Source organism: Balaenoptera ricei, chromosome 12, assembly GCF_028023285.1.
Source record: "Balaenoptera ricei isolate mBalRic1 chromosome 12, mBalRic1.hap2, whole genome shotgun sequence".
In the NCBI taxonomy this organism is placed as follows: domain Eukaryota; kingdom Metazoa; phylum Chordata; class Mammalia; order Artiodactyla; family Balaenopteridae; genus Balaenoptera; species Balaenoptera ricei.
Window position 1 is genome coordinate 58,633,644 of NC_082650.1, and position 14,660 is coordinate 58,648,303.

Consider the following 14,660-nt stretch of genomic DNA (forward strand, 5'->3'; position numbering starts at 1 on the left):
CCTTAACCACAGCTGAAGGTGCGTCATTTCTTTCCAGTAAGTAACGGTTATACTTCACGACCCCTCGTACCATTCCTATCTTTGATATCAAATTTACTCCCAGCTGAAAAAGCAACTATATTTCCAAATTGTCCACTGAAACAGGAAAATAGGGAAAGGAGAGTAAAATACCCCAAGGGTAGATTAAGATACAGAGATGGAGCTTGCAGTTCTCCCCGGGGAAGGGAGTGTCTGAGGAATTACAAACGAGGCCCAAAGTAAGAGGACACATTAGCAAAAAGCTCTGGCTGTGACCTCACCTCTAGAAGCCCTGTGGCCTTAAACACGTAAACATTTCTTTTTTTTTTTTTTTTTTTAAACATTTCTTAAAGGTACTTTTTCTTCTATCAAATGGAGAAATAATGGGGTAAATAACACCTATTCTAGTAGTTTACTATGAGAAACAAATGAAATGATATATGAAATTATTTTGGAAACTAGCTGAAGAGTGATAAAACATTGCATATCATATTCTGGAAATCTACTTCTAGAACTTTACTTTGCATATTACTTTTCGCCTTCTCCGACGAAGAAACTCTCTTAAGAAACCACTGTTTTCTGTAAGATAGAACATACCTTAGGGAATAGTAGCAGCTTGCATTTATACATAGAAATATATCATTAGGGATACAGACATTTTCATTATTAAGCCATTATTTGTTTGTTTGTTTTAAGATTTATTTTATTTTTGGCTGCGTCGGGTATTAGTTGCACCACGCAGGATCTTTGTTGAGGCATGCGGGATCTTTCGTTGTGGCATGCGGGCTTCTCTCTAGTTGTGGCATGCGGGCTTCTCTCTAGTTGTGGCACGCAGGTTCCAGGGCAGGTGGGCTCTGTAGTTGTGGCGCCCGTGTTCCAGAGCGCATGGGCTCTGTAGTTTGCGGCACGTGGGCTCTAGTTGAGACACATGAGCTCAGTAGTTACGGCGTGTGGGCTTAGTTGCCCTGTGGCATGTGGGATCTTAGTTCCCCAATCAGGGATCGAACCCGCGTTCCCTGCATTGGAAGGCGGATTCTTTACCACTGGACCACCAGGGAAGTTCCCGTTGTTTTTAATTATAATTTTAATTTTAAGTTGAATGAATTATTCCAATTAGAATCTTCAGATTCTGTTTCATTCTCCATCTCAGTCAAATAAATTCTTTCCTTTAGGGACAAAACTTTTAACAGGCTTTAAATATTCTAGTACTAGGATGGATATTCCCACCCACCCTGTACAGTATTTCTCTGATTAATAGGCACTGATGTTGTTTGATTTTTTACATATATTAGTGATATTAAAAGTTTTCCTTATAGGTAGATACGGTCCTCTCATGCAGCAAGCCTCATGAATGTAGTGATTAGGAATATCTGTTAAACAAATCAGAACACTAGGAAAAATCGAGTAATAATATGTACCCTCAAGCTACCTTAAAGTATCATTTTATGACTTTTTATTATTATCTAGATCTACCAACCATTGCCTGCTTTCATAGGTTAGCTTTAGCCTTTGCCTAAATTATAGGAATTTGGCTTTGATGTAAGTAACCTGATACTTAATATTGATAGCTTTAATTATTTCTGGTTTAGCAGCTTTCCAGTGTCAGTATAAACAAATAAAATTAGAATTTCCTTTTCCTGGAATAGATGATATCTGTTAGCTGAAGAGAGTAGCAGGTACCTAAGAGCCCCCTTTCTCTTGTTTTCTTACTTTAAATAAGTGTAAACTGTTGTCTCAGAGTTTATTCTTTCCTCAGGAATATCAACCTCCTTTCCTTTAGGAGGCTAATATATTAATTCTACTGTCTGTTTGTAACCACATAGAAAGAATGTTATAAGTATATTATTTTTTTTAAGTAAAATGAAAGAAAATTAATAAAAAATAGATTTGAGTGTTTAATTGGATTTTTTTCATTTTCAAAGGGAAATAGGCTCTTTAGAATAAAGATTTTGAACCCAGGCAAACCTTGAAGGCCCATGCGTATTGTAGCAAGTGGTAGTATTTCCTCATTTTTTTATGGATGGCTGAATAATAATCCACTGTGTGTGTATGTGTGTGTGTGTGTGTGTGTTTGTATCACAAATTTGTTATTCATTCATTCATTGCTGGATACTTAGGTCATTTCCATGTCTTGGCTATTGTAAATAATGCTGCTATGAACATGGGGGTTTAGGTATCTTTCCAACTGTTTCTGTTTCCTTTGGATATCTTCCCAGAAGTGGAATTGCTGGATCATATGGTAGTTCTATTTTTAATTTTTTATGAACCTCCATACTGTTTTGCATAGTGACTGTACCAATTTACATTCCCGCCAACAGTGAGTTCACAAGAGTTCCCTTTTCTCCACATCTTCACTGGCATTTGTTATCTCTTCTCTTTTTGATGACAGCCATTCTGACATTCTGACGAGTGTGAGATGATATGTCATCGTGCTTTTAATTTGCATTTCCCCAAAGACTGACTAGTGATGTTGAGCTTCTCTTTATGTGCCTGTTGGCCATGGCCATCTTCTTTGGAAAAATGTCTCTTTAGGCCCTTTGCCCATTTTTAATTAGATTATTTGGTTATTTGCTATTGAGTTTAATGAGTTCTTTATATACTTTGGTTATTAACCCCTTATCAGATATATGGTTTGCAAATATTTTTTCCCATTCTATAGGTTGTCTTTTCACTTTGTCGATTTCTTTTGCTGGGTGAAAGCTTTTTAGTTTGATGTAGTCCCCCTTGTTTATTTTTTATTTTGTTGCTTGTGCTTTAGGTGTGATTTTCAAAAAATTATTACCATGACCCATGTCAAGGAGCTTCTTTAGTGAGACCCTTTTTAAGAAACACAGAAAGTAGCATTGGAATTTTATCTTTATTTAAGTAGCCTTGATTGCAGCAATTTTTCTTCCTATGCTTTAAGATGTATTTTAGAAACATGCAATAAATTTCTTAAAACAAGTTTATACATCTCGTTAAAGAACCTTGCTGTTTTGGAAAAGTATGTATATTAGAATATTGTTGCTCTCTCATTTGAAAATACTTTAGTAGGAAAACCATTTTAAAAACATATAGATTTATTAAGTAAAGATTTCTAATCCCTAATGGTACAGAGATTTGTATTGATAAAATTTAAAGATCAAAATCACATTTCACAGTGATTTTTTAAAAAATTTTTTATTTCAGCATTTATTTTAAAATGGCCAAATGGGTATGAAGAATACAATTTTAGAGGAGATTTCTCTTCTACTGATTAGGGTGCTCTCTCTAGAATGCTAACTTGTGTCTGTATAATTGGGTTGTAGTTAATACCAGGGTAGCTCATATGGGAACCAAGACCATCTTTCAAGGTTTATAACATGGAACAGGGGACACGGTACTTCTTTCTCCCCAGTTAAAGTACATAATTCGCACAGCTAGAATGACATATGGAAATTGGTTATGGGAATTAGGCTAGTCTGTGTCATTGTGAATTGACTGTATACACATGAACCTCAAACTGTTTTTAGTGGTAGTCACTCAGTGAATATTTACTGAGTGTAAGCTACCTACCAGTCACTAGGTAGGTAGATCAATAGGTATCAAGATAGATAAACTCTGCTGTCAACCTGTTTAAAGTGGATTGAGAAAGTTGTGTTGTATCAATCAGGATTCATTAAAGGAAACAAACCATTGTACGTATATTTTAAATAGAAAATAATTTTGTGGAAAGAAGTTAGGTAATTCCTAGAATGTTGGTAAGATTGGAGGAGTAGAAGTCAGGCAACTACCACTGGAACTGCTGAGTTTAAGAACCAGCAGCCATACCATGGTGGTGATCCAAAATGCAGAAGCTACACCTGCTACTAGATACCTTTCATCGTTCACGAACATGCTGGAAAACCAAATTTTGAATATATAGTACATCCATTATAACTTTTAAGCCTCATTTCTGCAAGATTTTGCTTGCCAGCAAAAGAAAACAGCAGAAAATGGTTTCCTCTTCACTTCCATTGCCTAGATCTTGCATGAGTGCATTTAATAAGCAGAATGGATTTTTGTATCCAATACCCTGACTACAAGAGATCTGGGAAGTACAGATTTTACCTTCTGGCTCATGCAATACAAGAAGGCCTCATTGAAGGAGGTGGGGCTTGCATGCTGATTAACATTCTTTGCATTAATTGGGAATGGAAATATATTTTGGAAGAAAAAAAGTAGCTGCCCATTTATTTTTATGGAGCTTATGTTCTGGCTGAACAGAAAGATTAACAACTAATTAAATAATTGATTTTAATTACATTGTATTAAATAATAAAGACGGATTAAGTGCTAAAAGAAAGTAAAATTGGGAGGAACGCTTAGCTAACACAGTGACATTTAAGGTGAGATATGTACACAAAGCAAAGGACAGCAGAAGAATGTTCTAGGAAAAGTCTCTGACACCAGAAAAGCAATAGCACATTGAAGGATGTGGATAAAATCAAAGTGACTAAGAAACGTAGAGAATGATGGGGAGTGGTAGATGCCACGTTTATAGCATGAGTCTAATGTTGTAGGCAAGGACCAGATTGTGAGGGCCTTGTTTATCATGTTACAGATTAGGTATTTTATCTTAAAAGAAATGGCTTATGATTAGAGAAGTTTGAGGAAGAGAGTGGCATGTCATTAACTATATTCCCCTCAACTAATAATATAAAAATAAAATGACAATTTGAGCACACAAAACAAGTAATTTTCCTAACAGGGTTGTGCTTTTAAGAAAGATCACTACACACAGGCAGGGCAGGAGAGAATGGGAATACCAGTTAGAGATGTGGATTCATTGGGGCATATTTAGGAAATAGAATTGATTGACTTGGTAGTTAATAGGGTATGAAGGGTTGAGGAAGAGAGATCTGGAAGTTTTCTGGCTTCTAAAAGATGTCTGGCTTAATATTGTTGAGTGGTTAGTTGGGTCATTTATGAGGAAAAAGAGTAGTAGAGAAGGATTACTTTGGAGGGAAGGGTCCATTTGGACGTGCTGAGATGAGGTGCCTGGGACACTTAGAGATGTAGAGTAAGCATCTGGATGGATATGTAAGTCTAATGTATCAGAAGCTCAGTCTGTTTTGGAGTGGGAAAACCATGGGAGTGGATATGGGTGGTAAAAGAGCCTAAGACCAAGTCTTGAGGAATTCTGATATTTAATTAGAGGAGAATGAGCCAGCAGAGGAGCCTCCAAACACTGGAGTATACCCCGGAGTAAATGTCATAGAGGCCGAGGAAAAGAGCATTTCAAAGAGAAGAAAGAGATCATCTACACTGACTGCTGCACTGAGTGGTCAAGTAATGTGAGGGCTGCAAAATACACTGTACTTAGCCACGTGGAGGATATTGGTGACCTTATTCAGGGCCTTTTCACCCCCAGAGTGGAGAGCAAAAATTAGATTAAGCTGGCTGATGAATGTAGATTAAAGTGTAAACATCAATTTTGAGAACTTAATTTATATACAAAAGGAAAATGGATAGTATCTAGAAAATATGAAATAGTACTCAGAAAGGTAGACATACTATTTTTCTTTTCAAGGTGGAAGTGATATGCTTATATTCTATGGAAACTATTCGAGAGAGAGTGAAAAAGGATTGAAATTGATTGATTATTCATATAGGAAAGGAAAGAGACCACAGATAACCTATTAGAGTCCTGAGAATTTTCAAGAGGCATGGGATCCAAAGAAGAAGTAGAGATTTTCCTTAGATAGGAGTTAGGGCACTACTGTTAAAACAGAAGAGAAAGTTAGAAAGATGGGTTCTGATGCAAATAGGTTTTAGGTGTATGGCAGGAAGATAAGGGAGCTTCCTCTGATGTATTGTATTTTCCTTGTGAAGTAGTTGTTAAGGTCATTCTCTAAGAGTCAAGGATAACAAGGTGGTGAGAAGTTTGTGGAGAGCCAATCAATGTGTAATGTAGACATTGTGAGACATGCGACAACAAACTGACCATAAAGACATCACAGAATTGCTGTCCAATGTTAAGGGCTTGTTGAGATTGTGATCATGGATTTAGAGTGGTCTCCAGTTGCCCTTGTATATAATTTTTCTTAAGCATTAGCTACCTTGGGTCATCTGAGTTTGACATTCTACCAGTCTTATATGGCAAAAGGGTAGATGAGTTTAAGAAATTGGCAGGAATGTGATTAAAATCTTGGACTGTGTTATCTGCACTGGAGAAAGAACCAGAATAAAGACTGGGGCAGGGATGGAGAGGGCGTGCTGCTGATGAATATTAAGAAAGTAGAGGAATTGTGATCTCGAAGTATCATTAATGATAAAGAAAGAGCTTAGAAAAAGTTAGCTGGGCATGCTTGACATATAGGAATCTTTGGTCAGAAATTGAGGTGTTTGTACTAGCGATTTTGGTTTTGGAAGTAGTACAGTTGTGGGTTGATGACAGGCCTAGAATACAATCGTGGGTATGGCTAAGATGGGACAGAGGAGATGTCAGTGGAAATGAGGGTGTCAAGGAATTGAAGAGCGAGGGTTTTTAGATGTCCACATGGAAAATACTGTCACCAAGGATCATGATAGGAAATGGGATAGACAGAAAGACTTGGAGCCATACGTATGGAGTCTTCATTGGATAAGGTAGGGTAACAGGTGACATAGCAGATATACTGAACCTTAAAGGAACAGAGGTTTTTGTTAAAAGTTAGTACAGGCTGACCTGGAAATGGTGAGAGGGAAGAGAGAGATCATCCCCCACCACTTGAAAGACATGCATGAGAAACAAGAGTCCATGGAAAAGAGTCAAGTTTCAGTTAAGGCAGGGTGGGAGATGAGGTTGATATAGTTTGCTTATTACTGAGTGGCAATTCCAGAGAATAGAGTGGAGAATTTCATACCCTAAGGTGGAGAAATAGTAGAGGAAGTAGGGAACCGACTCAAGAGCGAAGAAATACCAAGTATTATGGGAAAAATAGTATAATAGGGCATTGGTTCCCCATTACCTGTTTCCATGCCAGCTGTCAGAATCAGAGTATCTGGAACTAAGACCCTAAAATTTTAACATGATCCTCAGAAGTTCTGATCATAGCTAGATTTTGTTGATCGTGTGAACAGCCAGCTAATAGGCCTTATCCTGAGAACAGGGTGGGAGGTATGATGTGTTTCCTTCTGAAAGACTCGTGGAAGACAGAGCATTGCCGTTCTTGGCTCTCTTGGTGTGGACGCCAGAGGAGCGATTTCAGATGTCTCGGTGATAAGGGTTTAAAGTAGAATAAGAGCTTTGAAAGAGAGAAAGAGAAAGGGTGGGGACAGATGATATTCCTTAGATCTCTAAACTCCCTTGTCAAAAGGTAAGCCAGGTATTGGTTTATGCTCCTAACAATGTAAGCAGGTCCACTGATTAACTTTATAACTTTATTGAATGATAAAAATTGCACATACCAAAGATGAAGAGTCTATAATATTTTTTCCAATATTGATAAGGCATACTCACTAGTAATTGTGCAAAAAGAATGGTATCATTTGGGAGAAACTATTTGCCTCCTTCTGGTTAAATTTTAGTTTTTATAATGACTGTTATTTCTTCTTAATGGATTTGAAATAATCCACATTAAAGCATACCTTACCAAGAAAAATTACCTCAGAAGGCTTACAATGGTCACTAAATTATTTATGCCATTTCTTATTGTTGTTTCGTGCAGGGTTTGTAACTGAGCTGAAGGTCTTGTGTTACTTCTGTATATTTTTTTGTCTTATGGAGGAAAAAAACCTAATTTGTTTTCTTTTAATATCTTCAGTTACTTGCTGTCAGTCTTCGTTCTTTAATCATGTATTTGTGTTAGTTTGGAAGTCAACTTTGGGAAGTGGTTACATTTTAAAAAGTACTCATACTGATTTTCTGTGTCATAGGTAGGAAAAAGATATGTAAAGTCATGGAAGGAAGCTTGGGGCATGCTTTCACTAGGGGAAAAAAATTTAGTATCCTCTGGCTGCTAATGGATTCTTAGCAGTTGTCCGTTCTATTCTAATTTTACTGACAATAAAGCCCTGTATGGGAAGTTCACTTGTGACAAGTGGAAATATACAGACTGAGGAAAACAAGTTTACACAATTCTTCTACTACACACCTGACTCCCTTTACCTTTCACAGCTGGTGTTCTTTTGTGCTGAATTTCCATGTATAGAGATACTTTATCCAGTGAGTATAGTATTGGATCTCAAATGGCTTTCTCAGAGAATCCAATGCTCTGTTCAGACAATGTGAACAGGGTGAATTATTCCCCTCCAGTCCTTCTGAGGCTAGCAAAACCCAGACTCCAGGTAGAGCTCACCCTGAAAAATCAGGTGGAAAACAACAACTGTTCTGATAGTTGAGGAAGCAGCAGGCATCTTGTAATAAGTTTAGCTCCGTAACTCATGGTCTTAACCATCTTTCTCCATTGATTTCTCCAAATAAAACTCCTATTAAAAACCTTCTTCCATTTATGTTTCTTTCAAGGGAAGGTTTTATACAAACTGCCATTGTGTGTGTCTGCATGTGAGTTTCAGTATGAAAAAATTGGATCGTGTTAGGCACACTTTTATGTCTCATACTTTTTTCACTTAGTAATACATCATGGAAATCTTTCCAGATCAACCCTGAAAGATCTGATTCATTCTTTTAACAACTGCGTAGTAGGTCCCAGTGTGGACATTATCTTAATTCATTTACCCAGTCTGTCTCGATGGATACTTTTGTTGTTTCTAATTATGTCGCATTGTAAACAGTGCTGCAGTACACATTCTCGCTCACACTCTTGGCACTTGCAGTGATGTCCACTGGGAAAATTCCTGGCAGTGGAATTTAGTTATCAACACGGTACATGCATTTAAAATTTTGGTGAATGAGTGGTCCTGAGCTGCCCACTGAAGAGATTGTTCCAACTTAACATTTCCTGGGACAGTAACTTCCTCCCGCCTAACTTTGCCAGCACTGAACAGCGTTAGAGTTTTTGAGATTATGACAGATTAATAGGCCAAAAATGGTACTTCATTATTATTTTGACTGGCATTTCTTTATGAGTGAAGCTGAGCGTTTTTCATATTTGCCATTTGAATTTCTTTTTCTATAAATTGCATGTACTGTTATATGTGTTACAAACATTTTTCCTACTTAATCTTTGATTTTTATTTTTATTAATTTATGAATATTTTTACCATAATGAGATTTTTTTCAGTTTATTTACAGTATTTGGGCTTTGTCTTGCTTATAAAGATCACACTCACTTCATCATGATTTCCTCCAGCCCTTTTTAAGTTACGTTTTAAATTTTCATTATTAAATCTTTGATCCGTCTAGAACTTATTGCATATAGTAATGGTGTTGGTTTGCAGTCTCCTCGGGACCTTTCTGGGTGTAATGTGAAACCGGCCCCAAAACACAGAGGACAAGGAAAGACTTAAGAAAGAGACAGACCACTCCAGATGGGTGGGTGGCAGGTTTAATAATTGAGGGAACTTACATACAAGTAGATCTCTGCACCCACCTGCCACAATCTTAAAAGTTTATATAGAGGCTTTAACGGGGTTTAGTCATGTGCACAGACAGCACCGCATTTCTGTCTAAGGGCTGTGTCCTTGGGCAGCTTCTAAGTGAAGGCAAGCAGAGTGCACATTCCAAGGACGGGAGAGGGGATGAGGAGCCTCTGATTGCCTGGGCCCAGCCTGTGGGTCAAGCTGGTGGTCACATCTTCTTGATGACCTCCCCCAGCAAATGCATTTCTGAATACTTCCTGTTTATTCTGTTGTTTTTAAAGTTTAATATAACATACAAAATTCTCACATTTGCCTGAGTCAGTTTCTGAACTTTGTCTTCTATTTCCTTGATCTTATTGTCTCTTCTCTGGTATCAAACTATTTTACTTCTTTGTTTTTTTTAACATCTTTATTGGAGTGTAATTGCTTTACAATACTTATTTGTTTTTTTAATATTTTTGATATGTGATTGGGATAAGCATCCTGATTATTCTTCAATTTTAGAATTTTTCCTGGATATACAGGTTTACTTTGAAGGATGAACTTTAGTATCACTTCCAAGAAATAATGTTTATCTTTTAGTTGAGTTAATGCATTGATTTACAGATTAAGTTAGTGAGAATTGGTATTTTTACCAAATCAAGTTTTCCCATCTCAAAAGCAAAGCATATCATTTCATTTCTTGAATGTCCTTCGGCAGTATAATAATGCTTTTTCTTCATGGAGGTGCTACCCATTTCTTGTTTTTTCTGTTTTTGACCGCTTTTATAAATGTGCTATTTTCTTCCCTTTTATTTTCGAACAAGTTATTGTATATATACAGAAAGACTTTTTTAAAATATTGATTTGGGGGACTGTCACCTTTCTGAAATCAATCATTATTTTAGTAGTTTTTTTTTTTTTAAGATTTAATTCTATCTATCTATCTATCTATCTATTTATTTATTTATTTATTTATGGCTGTGTTGGGTCTTCGTTTCTGTGCGAGGGCTTTCTCTAGTTGCGGCAAGCGGGGGCCACTCTTCATCGCGGTGCGCGGGCCTCTCACTATCGCGGCCTCTCTTGTTGCGGAGCACAGGCTCCAGACGCGCAGGCTCAGTAATTGTGGCTCACGGACCCAGTTGCTCCGCGGCATGTGGGATCTTCCCAGACCAGGGCTTGAACCCGTGTGCCCTGCATTGGCAGGCAGATTCTCAACCACTGCGCCACCAGGGAAGCCCAGTAGTTTCTAATTAATCCTCAGTTTTCTAAATAAATGTTTATTTCATCTGCAACTAATAATTGCTTTGACCTCTTCCGTTCCAGTAGTTCTACTTTTTATTATCTTCTCATGTCTAATTCCATTGTCTAGGACATTAGTAAGCTGATTGTAAACATCTTTGCCTTGTTCCTAACTTTAATTGATATACGCCTAATGTTTTATGATTCAGTGTGGTTTGAAATCGATGTTTTGTCACCTCTGCTCATCGAGATTGAATGTGGTCTTTTGTGAGATTTCAGTGCCTGGAGATGATCATATGTTTTTTCTCCTTTGACTTATTAATAAAGATGTTAATATATTTATAGGTATAGTGCCCTTGCATTCTGGGGTTTAATTTACTTAGTTGTGGTATATTGTTTTAATGCACTGGTGAATTCTGTTTTCTAAAACTCTTTACTATTTGGATTAATATTCTTAAGAGAGATTTCTCTATTGTATTCTGTTTTCTGCTGCTTTGTCAGGTTTTAATATCAGTGCTATTACACTGCCTCTGTAAGATTAATTTTTAGACTTCTATTTCTGTGCTCTAGGGCCCCTTAGTAACATTAGAATTAATTTGTCTTTAAAAAGTATGAAAGCCTAGATATTAGATAGCCTTTACATTTTCTTCCATTGCTTTTATTATAATTTTCTATCACTTTTAATATAAATGTTAGTAACATTTTCCTAGAAAATCATCTGTTCCAAACATTTTTAATAATGGAATGTATTGAATTTTTCAGAATACTCTTCTCATTCTTTAAAATTGTGATGTATTTCTGAACACTTCTTTTTCACATTACTAATTTTGTGTCTTTGTGCTTGTGCTGTTGTGCTTGTTTTCCACTGTGTATCTCCTTTTACTTAAAGGCTAGACAGTAAATATTTTAAGCCTGCGAACATATGGTGTCTGTCACACTCCTCAACTCCCCTATTGTAGCTCAAAATCAGCCATAGACAATATGTAAACAAACTGATATGGCTGTGTTTCAATAAAACTTTATTTACAAAACAGGCAGTTGGCACATAATTTGCCAACTCCTGCTGCCCTGTAATAGACATTGTCTATTTTTATTTTTTTCTTTTAAAATTAGAGTTTTTATGTTTACTTATCAATTTCACATCTTAAAAATCAGATTCTATTTTAACTTTATTAGGGCATTTCTCCATTTTTCCTTGGCTTTGTTATATTTTTTATTTTTATAGATTTCTGAATTAGATGCTTGATTTACTTATTTATTATATTCTTATTTAGTTATATAAGTATTTCAGGTATGATGTTTTCTGAGAGCACAACTTTACTCCATCCTATAAGTTAGGGATGGGGAACAGATCAGGGGGTGCCAAGAGGTGTAAGTGGGGAGGGTTTAACTATAAAGGAATAACAAGAGAATTTAAGGAGGGTAAAGGAACCGTTTTGTATCCTGATTATTATGGTGGTTACACAATTTGAACATATGCCAAAGTTCATAGGACTGTACACCAAAGTGGAAAGAGAATTTTACTGTATGATAAGTTTTTAAATAAGATTTTAAAACGCACTCATTCCTGGGCCTCCTCCCCAGGATTTCTTGTTTATTTGTCCTGTGAACTAGGCTAGATCACAAATGGCAGATTCAGATTCAAAGACAGTTGAGAATGAACAACCCAGTCTTATTTTAAGATTGTTGTCACTTCATGTCTCTAATGAATCAATAAAAAAGCAATGCACAGGGCTTCCCTGGTGGCGCAGTGGTTGAGAGTCCGCCTGCCAATGCAGGGGACGCGGGTTCGAGCCCTGGTCTGGGAGGATCCCGCGTGCCGCGGAGCGGCTGGGCCCGTGAGCCACAATTGCTGGGTCTGCGCGTCTGGAGCCTGTGCTCCGCAACGGGGGGGGCCGCGATGGTGAGGGGCCCGCGCACCGCGGTGGAGAGTGGCCCCCGCTTGCCGCAACTGGAGAAGGCCCTCGCACAGAAACGAAGACCCAACATGACCATAAATAAATAAATAAATAAAATTTAAAAAAAAAAAAAAAAAAAAAAAAAAAAAAAAAAAAAAAAAAAGCAATGCACAGAGTATGAGCAGGAATAGAGACAAAGGCGAAGTGACCCCTGGTACTTCTTGGTTGCTTACAGAGAACAAGCTGGTTGAACCCACCTGGTCAGAGTTGGAGGTGATGTGTCAGCACCCCATGATCTACCTGCTACCTTATAAGAATATTTTTCACCGCAGTTACATATTTCCTGCGTTCAGCTTCTTACTGTGTCATTGGTGTCACAAGCCAAGTCTTACCTCAACTGGATGTTGACTGAGAATCTGCATTTATAACAAGCACATCAGGATATTCCAGTGCCAGGGGTCCATGGACAGCAGATTCACCCAAAACAAAGAGCCATCCAGCAGCATGATTTTTTTGTGACTGTCTCCAAGCAGTATTTTTCAGTTTCCTCTGTTAGCTCTGAATGTTCACTCATGAATATTAGCGAAGAAATGAAGTAGGTGAAGTGTTTTTCCTTCTTCTACCTTGACCCCACGAGGGAGCTCTGTTGTATACTGGCAAATACTCCATAACGTGGAGCCCGTATTTGTGAGACTGACAATAACACACGTCTGAAAAGATGGAGGTTAAGGCAATATGATCCAAATGTAGTTAATAATAAAGTGTATTTATACAATTATTTCTAAGAGGCTGACCACACGGCACAAAAATGAAATAATACCCTCCCCTTGAAACTTAAGGAAGATAACATTTTTATGTGTATGTGTATTTTGCTTGGGACTCAACAAGGCTCAAAATTCTAAGTTGTTATTTACTTGGCTGGCCACTAGATGGTGGGGTTTGTTAATGTTTTCCCTTCCATTTTATATCTGTAGCAGATTTCATGGAGTGCAGTTTTCTTAGGTCATGTTCTTAGTAATTATTATTAATTTAGAAGTTTCAAATTTTAAGTGACCTTAGAGATAATCAGTGTGACTGTACTAGAACCCCATTCCCTGCCAGTGTAGTGCCCCTTTCGTGAAAACTATGGAAAACGCTGTTTCAAAAGAAGCTATCAAGATGTTGATCATGAAATTTTCAGAGCAGTAGCAAATAAGCGCAGGATGTGATGCCCAAACAGAAGCTTTGACTATATGAACACTTTTGTTAATCCGTAGTCTTTAATTTTGCAGAAAAAATTTCCCCGTTGTACAGTGAGTCGTCAGTGAATTTTGTAAGATCTGCTGTGGCACTTATACAGATTGCAGATAAGTGGACCATATCCCACATCTGAGGTCAGACCAAGCCAAAGAACAGACCTCAGAAGCAAAGTTAGAATATTCAGGGCAGATGTAAAGTTGAGGAGCTAAGACAGGTGGCCGGTGCCCTCCTGTCAGAGATCAGCAAGAACACAGGTGTCGGGGAAGCACAGTTGGGTTTATTGGCTCATTACTATGAGAAGGAGCGCATGCCCCGCGGAACCAGGGGCATCTCAGTAAGGGGGAAAGGCTCCCAAGGCAGTGGGTCTGGAACAGAAAGTGTAAAGACCCTGAGGCAGGTGTGGATTTGTCAAAAAAAAAAAAAAGGTTGGGGGGCACTTAGAGAAAGAGCCAGCTCTTGTGTCTGGCCTGAGTAAGTAAGTGAGGTTCAGGAATGGGAATGATTTCTGTAGATCTTGCATCCTGCAGACTCTGGCCTTTACTCTGAATGAGTTGGAAGCCACTGAGATTTATGCTTATTTTTAGTAGAGGTTTTTTGGAAGGATAGGAAACAGGTAATACTGATTGATTGCAAGAAGAGGACACCTGAGTGAAAGAGACACTTGCTTTTAACTTCTTTCCTTTTGGATTTTGTGCCATGTTCAGGGTTACCTATTTTTTAAGATAGAGGAAATATAATTTTTAATGATTTTGTATAAAGCATTATATACTAAGACTTAGTAAGACCTCAAGTTGCTTAAAAATAATTCTGTGCTCTCTTTGA

The 14,660-nt window shown here is 37.6% G+C and overlaps 1 protein-coding gene across 3 annotated transcripts in view; it reads left to right on the top strand.

The window, feature by feature from the left end:
* The window catches only part of ASCC3 (activating signal cointegrator 1 complex subunit 3), a 324,300-nt gene that overhangs the window by 178,827 nt on the left and 130,813 nt on the right, over window positions 1-14,660 (top strand). The window lies entirely within an intron of this gene.